Source organism: Apodemus sylvaticus, chromosome X (assembly GCF_947179515.1).
Source record: "Apodemus sylvaticus chromosome X, mApoSyl1.1, whole genome shotgun sequence".
NCBI lineage: Eukaryota > Metazoa > Chordata > Mammalia > Rodentia > Muridae > Apodemus > Apodemus sylvaticus.
The window spans coordinates 60953321-60969689 of record NC_067495.1 but is presented as its reverse complement, the minus strand read 5'-3'; the positions used below and the strand labels follow the sequence as shown (position 1 = coordinate 60969689).

Here is a 16369-nt window from a genome sequence, read left to right as displayed (position 1 = left end):
TACATTGGTGCAATAGAAGAGAAAGTGGGAAATACCCTTGAACAGATCAGCTTCCTGAACCAGTGGCTCGGACTCTAAAATCAATGACAATTGGAAGCTCATGAAACCGAAAAGCTTTTGTAAGGCAAAGGACTCCATCAAAAGGACAAACAGCAGCCAACAGATAGGGGAAAGATCATCACTAACCTTACATCCAATAGAGGACTGATATCCAAAATATACAAAGAACTAAAGAAGTTAGACTCCCAAAAACCAAATAACCCTCCAAAAGTGAGGTACAGAGCGAAACAGAGAATTCTCCACAGAGGAATCTCAAACAACCAAGAAGCTGTAAAGAAATGTTCATCATTCTTAGTAATCAGCAAATCAAAATGACTCTGATTTCACCTCACACCAGTCAGAATGGCTAAGATCAAAAGCTCAAGCTGGTGAGGATGTGGAGATAGAGGAACACACCTTCATTGCTGGTGTGTACAACTACTTTGGAAATCAATCTGGCAGTTCCTCAGAAAATTGGAAATGATTCTACCTGAAGACCCAGTTATACTGCTCCTGGGCATATACCCAGAAGATGCTCCACCATACCACAAGGACACGTGTTCCACGAAGTTAATAGCAGCCTTATTTATAACAGCCAGAAGCTGAAAACAACTCAGACATCCCTTAAACAAAGAATGGATACAGAAAATTTTATTAATTTATGCAATGGGATACTATTTTGCTATTAAAAATGAGGACATCATGAATTTTGTAGGCAAATGACTAGAACTAGAAAATATCATCTGAGTGAGGTAACCCAGACCTAAAAGGACATGTAAAATATGTACACACTGATAAGTAAATTTTAGCCCAAAAGTATAGAATACTCATGATACAACCCATAGACCATAAGAAATTTAACAAGAAGAAAGGCCAAAGTGAGGATGCTTCAATCCCACTTAGAAGGAACAAAATCATCATGGGAGGCAGAGGGAGGGAGGGACCTTGGTGGAAGAGGGGAGGGGGAGGGAAAGGGGGATCAGAATCAGGTATGGACAGAATCAGGAGAGAAGCCAAGAGGGTTCGGGGAGAGTGAATGGAAATATGCAGCTGAGGGGCATGGGGGATGGGGGGGAACCCTCTAGAAAGTTCCAGAGATCTGGGATATAAGAGACTCCAAACACTCAATGAGAAGATGGAACCCAAAGAAACCACCTCCAGTAGATAGGCAAGGACCCCATTGAGGTCCAACCTACCTTCAAATTTTTTGATCCAGAATTGTTTCTGTCTAAAAGAAATACAGGGAAAGGAAAGGCCATCCTGTGACCATCCCAACTTGGATCCATCCCATGGGTGGGGACCAAATCCTGACACTATTACTAATGCCATGTTGTACTTGCAGACAATAGCCTAACATGATTGTTCTCTGAGAGGCTCTACCAGCAGATGGCTGAGACAGTTACAGATACTTACAGATAAGCATTGGACTGAGGTCAGGACCTTTATGGAAGAGTTAGGGGAAGCATTGAAGGAACTGAAGGGGATGGCAACCCCATAGAAAGACCAAAAGTATCAACTAACCTGGACCACTGGGAGCTCCCAGAGACTAATAATCAACTAAAGAGCATACAGGGGCTGGTCTATGGCCCCCAGCACTTAGTTAACAGAGGACTGCCTTGTCTTGCCTCAGCAGGAGAGGATGCACCTAATCCTATTGAGACTTGAGGCCCCTGGAAAGTGGGATATGGAGGGGTGAAGTGAGGGTAGGTGGGTGAGGGGTGGGGGAGCACCCTCTCAGAGGCAAAGGGAAGGGGGTATGGGGTGAAGAACTCTTGAAGCAGGAGCAGGAAGAGGAACAATGTTTGGAATGTAAATAAATAATTACAAAATAAAAAACCAGTACAAACCTCAAGTCCAAGTGGATCAAGGACCTCCACATAAAACCAGACACACTGAATCTAATAGAAGAGAAAGTGGGGAAAACCCTTGAGGACATGGGCACAGGGGAAATTTTCCTCAACAGAACACCAATAGCTTATGCTCTAAGATCAAGAATTGACAATTGGGACCTTATAAAATTACAAAGTTTCCGTAAGGCAAAGGACACTGTCAATAGGACAAAACGGTAACTAACAGATTGGGAAAAGATCTTTACCAATCCTACATCCAATAGAGGGCTAATATCCAATATATATATATATATATATATATATATATATATATATATATATATATATAAAGAACTCAAGAAGTTAGACTCCAGAGAACCAAATATCTCTATTAAAAATGGGGTATAGAGCTAAACAAAGACTTCTCAACTGAGGAGTATTGAATGGCTGAGAAGCACCTAAAGAAAAGTCCAGCATCCTTAGTCATCAGGCAAATGTAAATCCAAACAACCCTGAGATTCTACCTCACACCAGAATGGCCAAGATCAAAAACTCAGGGGACAGCAGATGCTGGAGAGGATGTGGAGAAAGAGGAACACTCTTCCATTGCTGGTGGGATTTCAAGCTGGTAAAACAACTCTGTAAATCAGTTTGGAGGTCCCTCAGAAAATTGTACATAGTACTACCTGAGGACCCAGCTATACCACTCCTGGGCATATACCCAGAGGATGCTTCAACATGTAACAAGGATACATGCTCCACTATGTTCATAGCTGCCTTATTTATAATAAGCTTTCCAGAAGCTGGAAAGAACCCGGATTCCTTCAACAGAGGAATGGATATAGAAAATGTGGTACATTTACACAATGGAATACAACTCAGCTATTGAAAACAATGAATTCATGAAATTCTTAGGCAAATGTATGGAACAAGAAAATATCATCCTGAGTGAGGTAACCTAATCACAAAAGAACACACATGGTATGCACTCGCTGATACGTGGATATTAGCGCAAAACCTTCTAATATCCAAGATACAATTCACAGATCACATGAAGCTCAAGACAAAGGAAGACCAAAGTGTGGTCTAGAAGGGAGATCAAAATACCCATGGCTCATATCCAACCAATGGACTAAGCATAGGGTCCCCAATGGAGGAGCTAGAGAAAGGACTGAAGGAGCTGAAGGGGTTTGCAGCACCATAGGAGGAACAACAATATGAACCAACCAGTACCCCTAGAGCTTCCAGGGACTAAACCACCAGCCAAAGAGTACACATGGAGAGACCCATGGCTCCAGCTGCATGTGCAGCAGAGGTTGGCCCAGTTGGACATCAAAGGGAGGAGAGGCCATTTGTCCTGTGAAGTCTCCATTCCCCAGTGTAGGGGAATTGCCAGGTCAGGAAAGTGGGGGGGGGGTGTTCTTGAGCAGAGGGAGGGGGAATGGGATAGGGGGTTTTCAGAGGGGAAACGAGGAAAGGGAATACCATCTGAAATGCAAATAAAGCAAATATCTAATAAACAATTTAAAAATCAGTAATATTTAAAAATTTTAAATGTGAAAAATCATGAATCAAGACAGTCATGTCTACAACTTTCTGTACCAGTAGCTGACTGGAATGCAGGCATTATTTTTCTGTTGCATATTTTCTCAATCATATCACTCACAAGGATCTACCTTGTCATAGACTATTCAAGTTGGCTTGATATCTAGGAACTGAATTATTCCACAGATAAGCTCAAAATCATTTTACTGGCATCTTAATCTACTTTCCATTGATATCCAAAGCTTTTTGGCCAGGTTCTTTATAAAGCAAGGGTATTTATATAGCTCACATTTTAAGAGGCTGAAAACTCAAGATTTGAAAATTCCATGCACTGATTTTGCCTTTAATCAATTCCTTGCTGGCTAGGTCAAATCATGGATGATGGCATCGTGGTGGGAAAGATCTCACAGCAAGACAGGAAGTCAGATAAAGACTGAGATTCTAAAGGACCAGGTTAATAATTTCCAAGTACTTCCAATGACATAACAACATCCTACTAAGCCTCACCTCTTCAAAAGACTTTTCTCTAACTCTTAGTATTGTCATATTGAAGACCAACCTCCTAGCACATGTACACGCAGGCAGCAAACTACATTTCAGCCTATGAAGTTTGTTGTATGTCTTGTTGCTCAAAAAATACTATAGTTCATCAAGCATTCTTAATTTGACCTCAAATAGCCTGGCTTAAATTTCTAACGAGGATCAAAGTGAACAGAATTAATTTCAATATTGAGCAAATTAGTTTTAAAATATGCATGTTCTTTTATCCAGAAATTTCACTTCTGAGAATTTATCATGAGAAAATGAAGATTTATACAAATAGTTATCAAAAATACATACATTAGACACTGTAAGTGAAAATCCTTGTTGGTGTTTAATAGAAAATGATTGCTAAACATGTTATGATGTATCAATGCTATAATCATATAATCTCATATAATCATATAATCTCATATAATCATATAATCTCATATAATCCTTTATCTGGGCTCCAGAGTTTAACACCCAACTGTGTATTCAACAGGTCTACATGCTGATCTCTACCTGGCCACATACTACCAACATAATCCTTTGCTCAGCTTATAGCACCACTTCTATCAAGTTTTCTAAACCAGAAATTTATAAACCATTCCTGACATTATTTCTCTGAACATCTCACTCACTCACCTTATTTTGTTATATTATGTTTTATGAATCTATTGAATCTAATTTTCAATCCTGTATTATGAAGAGGATTTTCTACACTGTATCCAGGAGAATGCTTAAAAATTCTTAACTAGTAACATATTAGTAAAGGTCTGTATTTCAGTTAATATTGTATCAGTTTCCTGGTTTTGATAAACTATAGTATACTCGTGTAAGATCATTTAAGATAGTTATTTAAATGAACCCCCATATACAGGATTTCCACAGGTAAATATAACACTGGAACTCATTTTACTACTTTGAAATTTAATGTGTGTCTAAATTATTTAGAAATAAAATTTTTAACAAACTTAGAAGTGAAACTGACTATTTAAAAACCTTCAAAGGCTTCCCTTGATAATGACGCTAAAGGTCCAAATTCTTATAACTGTATCCTTATAACAATGTCCTGCATTGTCTGACCTAACCCTATATAACATGCCTTGTTTGTGTTTTTTTTTAATGGTGCCTGTTGTACTGTGTTTGCTATACCTGATTTTTAGTTCTTTGGATACATAAAAAACATGTTTTGTGGTACTCTTGTCTTCTGTCTAGAATCTCTCCTTTTCATCACCCACCTTTGCAGTTAAAGAATTTCTAGGTAAGAAGCATTCAATAAATATTTAATGGTTATTAAATGAAGCAAGAGCAAGTTCAAATAGTGAATTTTTAAACCCAGGAACATGTAAAGATGTTTTGGAAGATGTCACTAGTTGTCTCTATTCAAAAGCCCTTGTTCCTTCCCTCATGATAAAAATCCATCTTCCATGAGAGGCTAAAATTGCAAAACACTAGATTCTTTCAACTATCCTTTTAAGAGGGGGAACGGGCAACTGTTCTGGTATTGACAGAGACACTTTGTCTTCAGAGAAAGCTTTTCTTGCAAGAAAACTTTACTACCGTGTGCAGAAAAGAGTTAACATAGCAAGCCTGGAGTTGGTATCTATAGAAAAGTCCACTAGCAAGGTTGGCCTTGTGTTTGCATCTGAGAATTTGTGTTCCTGGTGTGTACCTTGAAGGTATATTACTATACCTGGACTGTTTGTACAACCAATGTAGAACATGTGGAATACCTAGCTCCCTTCTGGGAGAGTGAAATTTTATTATGTGCTAGGCGGAGGTTTCCTACATAATCATCTCCCAAGGAAACCCCTAGATGCTGAATCCCTAGTAGGCTTTCAGCAGATAGTTTGCTTCAATTTATATCCAACAGAATTAAATTGTTCTCTGGGGCTCCATTGTGAGGAGATTTGTAGGAACGTACTGGGCGGGGGGGGGGGGGGGTGCTGAATTATTTTAGACTATCCTATACCCTTTTTTTCTGAAAGACTAATTTTTTTTTTACAGATTTTGTTATAATAAATCATAGGCATAAATATGAATATCTTAACTCTTACTATATGCAAATTTATAAAGATATAAACTGTTAAGTTGCAGCAAAACACACTCAGCTATTAGAGGTCCAGATTATAGGCAATAGTTAATTTGTGGAGGATGGTAAAAGACAAAAGATGAAAGCCCCTAGATACTTGTTGGTGCCAGGTGACTTAGAATTTCTCAGTTCTAGGATTTTGACTAGCATATTCCTGGAGAAAATAAAACTGTTAAAAGTCACTTTGAGTTGGTTGGATTTTCTGTTACATCTACCCAAATAAATCTTGATTGTAATCGTATTGAGTGATAGAACAGTAACTGCAAAATAAAACTTATCTAAGACCATTTTACACACCTTAATTAAGAATTCCTTTTCAAGACTCAGTGAAGCAGTATAGAGCAAAATCAGAACAGGGAAGTGGGAAGGGTTGGGTGGGAAAACAGGGGGAGGGAAGGGGACTGATGGGACTTTCAGGGAGTGGGGGTCTAGAAAAGGGGAAATCATTTGAAATGTAAATAAATATATCAATAAAAAAAGAAAAAAGATTAAATAAAAAAAAGAATTCCTTTTCAATATGGAAGTATGCCTTATGTCATGAAACAGTTGTTAAGGTTTATAATGTAAATCTCCCTCAGATGTTGTTGTGTCAAAATATGGTTCCAAGTTGATGAGGCTAATGGAGATGATGAACTACTTAGGAGGAGGGACTTAGTAAAATAAAGTGATACTACATGCTCTAGGAATGGACTCGCTGCTGCTACCCTTCCTTTTTCTCCCTTTGCTTCGCTTCTAGCATAAGCTGAGTATTTTCCTCCACCAAGTGCTTCTACCGTGTTAAGGCAATTGCTCAGGACCAAATGCATTGAGGCCAAGTGCTCATAGACTAAAACCTATGACAGCCTGAGCCAAAACAAATCTTTCCTTTTTTGTATTTTTAGCTCATATTGTCAGAGTTTTTGATGTAGTGCAAAAAGCTGACTTATACAACAAATACAGTCCTGAAATGTTATCAGTCAAATTTCAATAAAGATACCATTTCTCTATTGATATATCATTTCTTAAAAATATAACTTCAATTTCTGACTGACATTTAATTAGATATCACATTGATTTTCTTTATTTTGTCTATTTGACAGTAATTAAGAGGGTAGAATTTTGGAATATGATCTCAGGCTTACTTCAATCAAATCTGAGCCCCATCATATGTAAGCTGGTTACTTAACATGTTATCTTTCTAGTCTGTGACTTAAATGATTTCTTTGTTCACTCTTGTTTATTTATAAAATTGTACTTATATAGTTCCCATCATCTGAATATGCTGACAAATGCTTGGAATCTTAACACTTGGGAGGAAGAGGCAAGAGACTGTAAATGCCAGGTCAGTCTGAGCTACCTAATGAATGTGAAACCAGTCTATGCTGTGAGACATAATCTTAAAAAAATGGAACAACAACAACAAAACAACAACCAACCAACCAAGCAAAAAATCAAACAAAAAAAGGCAAAAGTAAAAAGTTCAATTCAGGGTTTCCATAAAATTGAGTTTTAGGAACAAAGATCTCTTTAGGTAAAGGTATATATATGACACCAAGTCTGATGACATGGTAGCTTCCTTGCCCTTAACAGCCAGTGGAAGCATACATCATGGACTTACACATGGCTTCTATCAGCATCACAGACGATGGACATTCACTTGGTCCACGGCATAAGCATGTACCACTGATTTCAGTGATGGTCTCCTGTGGCATACAGACCATGGCCATCAGGCCCTCTGTGTGGCTGCTCTGTGGGCCACAGACACCACCATAGCCCTAAGTGTCAACATAGGCCAAAGGCATTAGCATGGTCTCAGGTGGGAGCCCAAGTTACTTCCATCAACATGGCCTTGGAGGCAGCACAGCCCATAGCCATTTAATTAATGAGTTCGGGCTGCAGTACAGAGCAAGGACATCCACATAGCCTTCAGTGGTCACATGATCTACAGACATCAACATACCCCTGCTGCAGCAGGACCATCCAGACATGGCTATCACTGAGAGCATGAACCCAGACACAGCCCTCAGTGGAAATATGGACTGCCTCGGGTAACAGCACAGGTCACTCACATCACTATCATCCCAGTGATACTTACACACCACAGACATCTGAATAACCTTCAGTGATAGCACAGGCCATAAATATCAACACAAGTCCTGGATACAATAGAATGATGGACCCAGACACCAACATGGCCCCAGGTAGCTTCCCAGGCCACTCAAAACAACATGGCCCCAGGTAGAAGCACAATTCATAGACATCAGAATAGCCTCAGGTGGTTGCCTAGACCAAGGATATTCACATGGCTTTCAGTGGTAAGTTGGGCCAGAGACATCAATAAGGCTCTGAGCTGCTATAGGACCACAGACATCCACCTGAATCTCTGGCTTCAATACAGCCTGGGGCAGCAGACTGCAGATACTAAAGTGGTCTCCAGGGGCAGTGATGATCATAGAGATATTTCAAGGAGATCCAATTCAGAAAATATACTGCTGTTCACCTTGGAATGTTGTCATTGCTTAGAACCAGTGAGATCATGAGTCTGCACAGCATGTCTGGGAACCAAATAAGAATGCAAGCTTCAATCTGCTGCACACCACTGGGTTGGCCCTACTCAGCAACACCACATTCCCTTGTCTACCATTCCTTTCCCAACCACTGCTACATTCCACTATCTTTTCCACCTCTCTATCAAATATCCATTCATAATAGTAGCATTAGAAACTGCAGTGTCTCTGTCTATCTATCTGTCTATCTATCTATCTATCTATCTATCTATCTATCTATCTATCTATCTATCTATCTACCTACCTACCTACCTATCTATCTCTCCCAAGACAGCTGTGGATGCAGATATTCATTGCAATGAGGTGGTGGTCTAGATCAAAGTTTCTGGTTTTTGAAGCACCATAAATATTGTACTGTTGCTGAGATTTGTCTCAGATATCTTGCTGTTTCATTTCCCACAGCCAGGGTAAAGTTGGAGTTAGGCAGGGTGCCAGTAACTGGGGTTGTGGGGAGGGTTGGAAGCTGGGGCAGGTTCTGTGGGAGCTCCTGGAAGTCATACACCTACCTGCCCTCAATGCTCGCCACCCTGAGGCTCACCAGGCTTGACCTTTTGAAGCCTGTGGACAGTGTTGCAGTTCAGCACTTTCCATGTCCCAGCAGGGCAGGCAGCATGGGGCTGCAGCTTCAGGGACTCCATGCTGGGTGCCTAGGGCCTATGCTGGCCCTGTTCAGCAATAATGTGTTTCTGTGGAAACACGAGGGGGTATCACATCTCCCAGTCCTTGGTGCCCATAGCCCTAATGCTCATTAGGAACACATTTGGTTCTTGCAGCCTACTGGCTGAGACTAGTGGCAGCAAAGGGTACAAATTCATCATTCTCTGAGTCAGCTCTGTTCAGCCATTTCTCCTTCTGATTTCATTAGTTCACATTTTAAAAGCACTTTCCCATAAGACTTGTCTATTTTTCCCCTTAGTTGTTCTGGAACTATTGCTGGCCCTCAGGTCATTCCTTGGACCCTCCTTGGGTCTCTGAAACTCCGGGGTGCTCTGCCGCAGGTGCAGGCAGCTGCTGGCATCTTTCTTCTTGACAGCAGTTTTAACAGAATGGTGACAGTGAATATTGAGGAAATGAAGACATCTGGCCTTTATCACTCATTTGGATTGTATCTGAAAGAATGTGATATCCTTCATTACTTGACACTGATTTCATAAATCTTTTTATCTGGTCAATTTGCTGCTACCTTAGTTTTGCCATGAAATAAGATCAGATTGTAATTACCACTTTAGTCCACCAAATATTTCTTCTGTCTTCAAAACTATCCAATGAGTTCCAACTCCCCAGAAAAGTATTTAGTTGAATGACAATCATTTCACCATTTTGCCTATATTTTTGATTCATCTCTGGTCCCATTAGTTTTTTTTTAATTTTATGGACATAATTTATGACATTTAATGATATAAATCCTTATATATTATTTATTGATCTACAGATCATATTTATCCCTATAAAAGAGAAAGTCCGATTACAATGAACATGACATTTTCATTTAATGTCATGAACAAAGCTCAGAAATGGATGCTTTGCTATGGTCTTAGTGCATTTTCTACAAGAAGGGAGAGAACTTTACCAAGTTCAGTCTCCACATCCTTAGTTGTGTTAACAGACTTTTCTTTGCAAAAGATATTTTTTCAAAGTGTTTTAATTAACATACACAGTAATTAAGTTCCATGTGGGCATCTTAAATCTAATTTTCTTTTTGTTGTTACTTCCCTCCCCCTTTTTTCTTAACTCTCCTGACCCCCCTCCTCCACCTACTCTTCCATCCACCACCCACTGCTTCCTCCTTCATGTCCCATGTGCCCTATACTGTTCCCACAATACCTCATTAGACCTCTCATGGTTTCCCTTCTGGTTTTATAATTTGTTCCTATACTTCTCCCTCCCCCCCACACACATTTAAACCTTATAAACAAGGGTGCACTTATGAAATAGAACATGCAATTTTTGTCTTTCTGAATCTGAGTTACCACACTTTCTATAATGTTTTCCGGCTCCATCCATTTTGTTTTATTAATCAGTTAACTCACAACACAGAAGCCAAGTATTAGATTTTGTCTGCTCCTTAGCTTAGACTTGTAACTTCCTTCAATATATTCAAAATCAAGTCTCTCCCTGGGACATTTCAATTAACAAATGTTTCAGAAATAAAAATCTTCCATAATGAAGTACATCCTGCTTAAAACAAGCACTACTGTATAATCACACAAAGCGTCACTAATGTACCTTGTAGTTGCATTCAGTTGCTAGGCTACTCATTTGTGTGACCACGCAAAACAAAAATAACTTCTAGGCAAGGCTCTGTAACCCCTCCTCTTCCATTAAGTTCAAGTTTCCTTAGTAGCTGTTGTATCTCTTCTGGAACATTTAGTGTTATTTTTCCTGAACACAATTAATAGCAATAGAAACTCTTCAGAGATCTAACATAACAAATTTTGACTGATTCACTTTTCTATTTCTTCTTCCATTTACCCATCTTGATCCCAATGACATTTTCATATATAATCCTTTTTCCTTATCAAAAAAAAAAAAAAAGGAAAGGTTCTGACAGCAGCTTTCCATATCTCTGACCATTCCAGTTTGCATTTGGCTCCCTTGATGGAAAATACAAGGATTGAACTTGGCTATAGGCCCTTCTGGGAACAAAGTTAGCACTATAGCTTCTTCCAAGACTTAGCACCCGCCTTATACCCAGATCTTTACCTGCCAAACTCCCATCTCATTTCATTTTTAACTTACTAATTCAGTCTTCCCCTCTCCACTGTGATATCCAAGCTATATAACTCACAACTTCTAGAATAGCACATTTATTGGTACCTTTTTGACATTTGTACTCTTTGTCAAAGCTTTGGATGATAAACTATGACAACAAATTGTCTTTCCTTTTTAATCATAGGCTTTCTACTTAACAGATATAACTTTATATCTGCATATATATCTTAAGTGACTACAGGCTACTTAGGAGTGTCATTCAAAAAAAAAATCAATATAAGCCGGGCAGTGGTGGCGCATGCCTTTAATCCCAGCACTTGGGAGGCAGAGGCAGGTGGATTTCTGAGTTCGAGGCCAGCCTGGTCTACAGAGTGAGTTCTAGGACAGCCAGGGCTATACAGAGAAACCCTGTCTCAAACAAAAAACAAACAAACAAAACAAAAATAAAAAAAATCAATGTAGAAAAGAGAATCCTTCTCACTAACAGACTTCACTAAGACATTTAAAAACACAATTAACTTCAACTTAATGAGAATCCCTCTACAGCAGGAACTGACAAACCTTTAATTTAAAAGTTAAGTTAATAAAACAATAAAAGTTCCACAGGTAACTACTTGGAGCTTTGTAATTTACAGTGGAATATAATATCTTTGTTGTAACCACCAAACCGCATTGCAAAAGCAGTGACAGACAACATGTAAAAGAAGGAATATGGTGGTATTTCAAATACATCTTTATTATCAGATAGATAATTTTGTATGTTGGCAAGATTGAGAGAAAATGAGAATTTTCACAAATTTCTGCTGACTGGATAATAATAGGTTAAACACAGACTTTTCATATAATCCATCAAATTGTTCAAATCCCAGTAACCTCATGGTGGCTCACAGCCATCCATAACGAGATTTGACTCCCTCTTCTGGTGTGTCTGAAGACAGCTACATATAATAAATAAATAAATAAATAAATAAATAAATAAATAAATAAATAAATATTAACAAAATAATCCATCAATTCTACCCCTAGGTGCAAATATAAGAGAAATGATTACATATGTCCACACAAACATCTGTACATGAATGTTCATAGATGTATCATTTCTGTGTATACATATGTGTGTATGAACACATTTATGTAGGCAGGCTTGTGGAAGCCAAAGTTTGATAAAATGAGTGTTGTTTCTTAGGAAATATTTATCTTGTTTTATGAGAAAAGGTCTTTCATTGGTCTGGGGTTGCTTCTTTAGCTTGACTGATAGACTGGACAGTGAGTCCCAGGAACCTTCCCACCTTTGCCTCCCCAGTGCTAGGGCTACAAGCATGTACTATAACCCCTGGCTCTTTGACTTGGGTTCTGCAGATCCAATTCTAGGTCCTACCATTGAACCATTTTCCAACACCTCAGGTGTATTATTATACTGGCTAAAATATAGAAACAACCAAAATGGTCTAAAATTAAATATAGAAGTAGTTTAGACCATTCATAGAAAATTATTTAAAAAATTAAATCACATAACTTAAATAGGTGGATTGTATGGTGTGTGTGTGTGTGTGTGTGTGTGTATTATATCTTAGCAAGTCTGCTTCTATAAACATTTTATTTTCAATTTGGTATGGTGTTAAGCCCCTTTCCTAGTACTCTGAAGGCAGACAGATGGAACTCTATCAATTCAAGGCCAGGGTAGTCTATACAGTGAGGTTCTAGGCCAGCAAGGACTACATAGTGACACTCTGCTTCAAAATATTCATGTTGTTATTGTTATTGATGGTGATGTTGTTGTTCTTGTGGTTGTTGTTGTTGATGATGATGATAGTGTGCTGACAAAACCCTGAGAGAAACATTCTATGTTTTACCAGCCCTTGGTAATAGGGTTGCATTATAGCCATATACTTTTTCCTGCAAATTTAGGCCATATTCTCTAGCATCTCTAATATGATATTAGAGACAGAGAAACCTCAGAAATGAAGGAGATTGAAGAGTGCCAAGTAACAAATAGAGCAGAGGACAGTAAACTATGGTCAATCATCATAATTGTCCATTTTTGTTTAGAGGTGAAATTCATAAAACATGGAATTAACTACTTTAAACTGTCCACTTCAATGGAATTTAGTAATTCAGTGTTGCATACCCATCATCTATATTTTTCCCAGTGATGTCTCAACTTTTATTGGTCCCTTAGTCCCCAGGTGCTCCCTCCTTGCCAGCCTCAGTGCCTCAGAACTCTGGTGTCATTGGTCTAGGACACCACTTTACGGGTAGTTGTCCTCTGCACAATTTGCATGGAGTTGCTAGAGTCCAGGGCATCATTGAGACTCTCAACCTCAAGCTTGACCTTGATGTTCAACAGGGCTTCATATTCCTGGATCTGGTGCTGCCCTCTGCCCGAGTTTGTGCCAGGCTGACTCCAGGTGAGCTGCTGCATCTGTGCCTTGTATTCCACGTCCCAGAGGCTGTTCTTCAAGTTGATGTTCTGGTTTTTCATGGAGTCCAGGTCAATCTCAAAGGTCTGGTAGGTATGCCTCAGCTCCATGAGTGTACTCTAGGCATCTTTGATTTCAGCAGATGTGGTGGTGACTGCTGTAGTACTTTCCTCAATCTGTTGAGACCAGTACTTGTACAGTTCCTGGAGGTTCTTCTGAGTCAGCTCTTCATACTGGGCACCGATGTCCACCATGATCTTGCTGAGGTCCTGAGATTTCGGAGCATCCACTTCCACACTCAACCTGGGATTCTAGACCTTGGACTTCCTCCTCATGATTCTTCATGAACAGCAGTTCCTCTTTGAGGGCTTCTACTTCTGCCTCCACCTGCAGGTTTGTGGTATTGGTGTCATCTACCACCTTGCGGAGTCCATGGATGTCACTCTCCACAGACTGGTGCATGGCCAGTTCTGTCTCATACTTGACTCTAAAGTCATCAGCAGCATTGTCGATCTGCAGGACAATTCAGGTATTGTCCTCAGAATTCGCAAAGGTCTGAGCTTTCAAGTCTTCAATGGTCTTGAAGTACTGGCCCCAACGTCTGATGCCCTGGGGCCTCTTTTCCAGATGTTCCTGGATTTTGCTCTCCAGTCTCCTGTTCTCAGTCTCCAGGCTCTTCACCTTGTCTAGGTATCTGTCCAGGCAGCCATTCAGGTCTTGAACTGTCTCTTTCTCGGTCTGGATTTCACCCATTCCCACCAGGCCTGCAGACCCCATGGAGCCACACCAGACGGAGCAAGACAGGAACATCTGGAACCCAGAGCCCTGAGCACCTGTAAAGACACTGGCTGTGCTGCTGGCAGGTCGAAACCACTGGCTGGGAGTCCGCACAGAGCACAGGAACTGGTAGTTGGTGGAGAAGGTGGTGGAGCATGTGGTGAAGCTCATCTTGTCTGAAGAGGAGAGCGAAGCAAGAGACCAGGACAGGATTTCCACCGCCCCATCATCTATACTTAATTCCAATACATTTTCATCGCTTCTCAAGGAAGGGTTTATTAATCATCCATTCCTTATTCTTAGTCCCTCATCCTATACCATTCTCTAGAAATTATGAATTTGCTGTCTCTATGGATATATCTATTGTGGATCTTTAATACAAATGGAATCATATCTTTTGCATCTGACTTCTGTCATCTGGTATAGTACTAAGTACCATATCATAATATGTACTAGTTCTTTATTCCTTCTTGTTGCCATAGGATGCTCTTGTGTGGGTATGCTATACTTTAATTATCTATACATTTGGTAGTGAACTTTTAGACTGTTTTCAGCATTGACTATTGTGAATAATACTGCTATGAACATTTTTGTAAAAGTATGTAAAGAATGGCCATTTCAGATTTTAAGGACATGTACCTGCAATGGTGTGAATGAAAATGGTCCTCTTATGTTCATACCATTTGAATACTTGGTCTCAAGTTGGTGGAACTATTTTGGGAAGAATTAGGAGCTGTGGAAATTTTAGAAGGGATATGTCATAGGAAGTTGGATTTGTGGTTTTAAAAGCCTAAGTGGTTTTCTCTGCCTCTAAGTTGCAGATAAAATGTAAGCTCTGTTATTGCTCCAACAACATAACTAAACGGCATTGCCATGATCTCCACTGTGATGATCCTGGACTAGCCCTCTGAAACTGTAAGCAAACACAATTAAATGCTTTCTTTGTGAGTTATCGTGGTCATGGCGTCTCTTCACAGCAATAGAAAATTAACTAAGGCAGTACTTATGAATGAAACTTTAGATCATTTGATTTAACTATTTGCTTAATCAAACTGCTACAGTAGAAATTTTAGATACTAAATATGGCAATATATTATGTTCCAATTTCTATGGATCCTTCTAAATACTATTTTCAGTTTTTCTTTAATTATATGCATCTTTAGTTAAATATGAAGTGACTTTCATTTTCATTTTCCTAATGAGTAATAATACTGATCTGCTTTACATATGTTTGTTGGACATCTGTACATATTTTTTAAATATATTGCAGCCTGTTTTAAAAAGCACAGTTTTAACACTACATAGAAACACTTTATCCTGTATTGTCTATGGAAGCTTACTATCAGTACAGTTGAATGTTATTTCTTCCCTGGCCCTTTGTAAAAAGAAAAAAATGTTCGTCAATACTGAAGTAGAGATTTAGGCTTTAAAATTGCAGTAAGCATTTTTATTCTAGCATTCTGAAGTCTCAGGATCATTAATTGGTTTACCTTAAAATTTCTAAGACAAAAAAACAAAACCGAGGTATCAAGATTCAGAATCAAATAAAAGTTTATTTTAACTGTAATTCAAAAGTAAAAAGACAGCCAAAATACATATGAGATGCATGAACTGGTGAGAATTTTACTTAACAGAGAATAATATAAATTCAATTAATCTTGCAATTGGTGAAAAACCATAGTATATAATCATGATTTCCTTCTATCTTAGTTGTGATAAACACCGCAATCATACTGTCATCTAAGGAAGTCAGGAAAGGAACTCAAGGCAAGAGCCTGAAGGCAGAAGCAGAAGCAGAGACAATAGAGGAATACTGCTTACTGTCTTGCTCTCCATGGCTTGCTAAACCTGTTTTCTTATACAACTAAGTATCACCTGCCCAAG

General features: G+C 39.1%; 1 protein-coding gene and 1 pseudogene across 2 annotated transcripts in view; both read right to left on the bottom strand.

The window, feature by feature from the left end:
• The window catches only part of Eda (ectodysplasin A), a 369285-nt gene that overhangs the window by 202760 nt on the left and 150156 nt on the right, over positions 1 to 16369 (bottom strand). The gene's annotated exons all lie outside the window — the stretch shown is intronic.
• Positions 13495 to 14656, bottom strand: LOC127675341 (keratin, type I cytoskeletal 18-like; annotated as a pseudogene).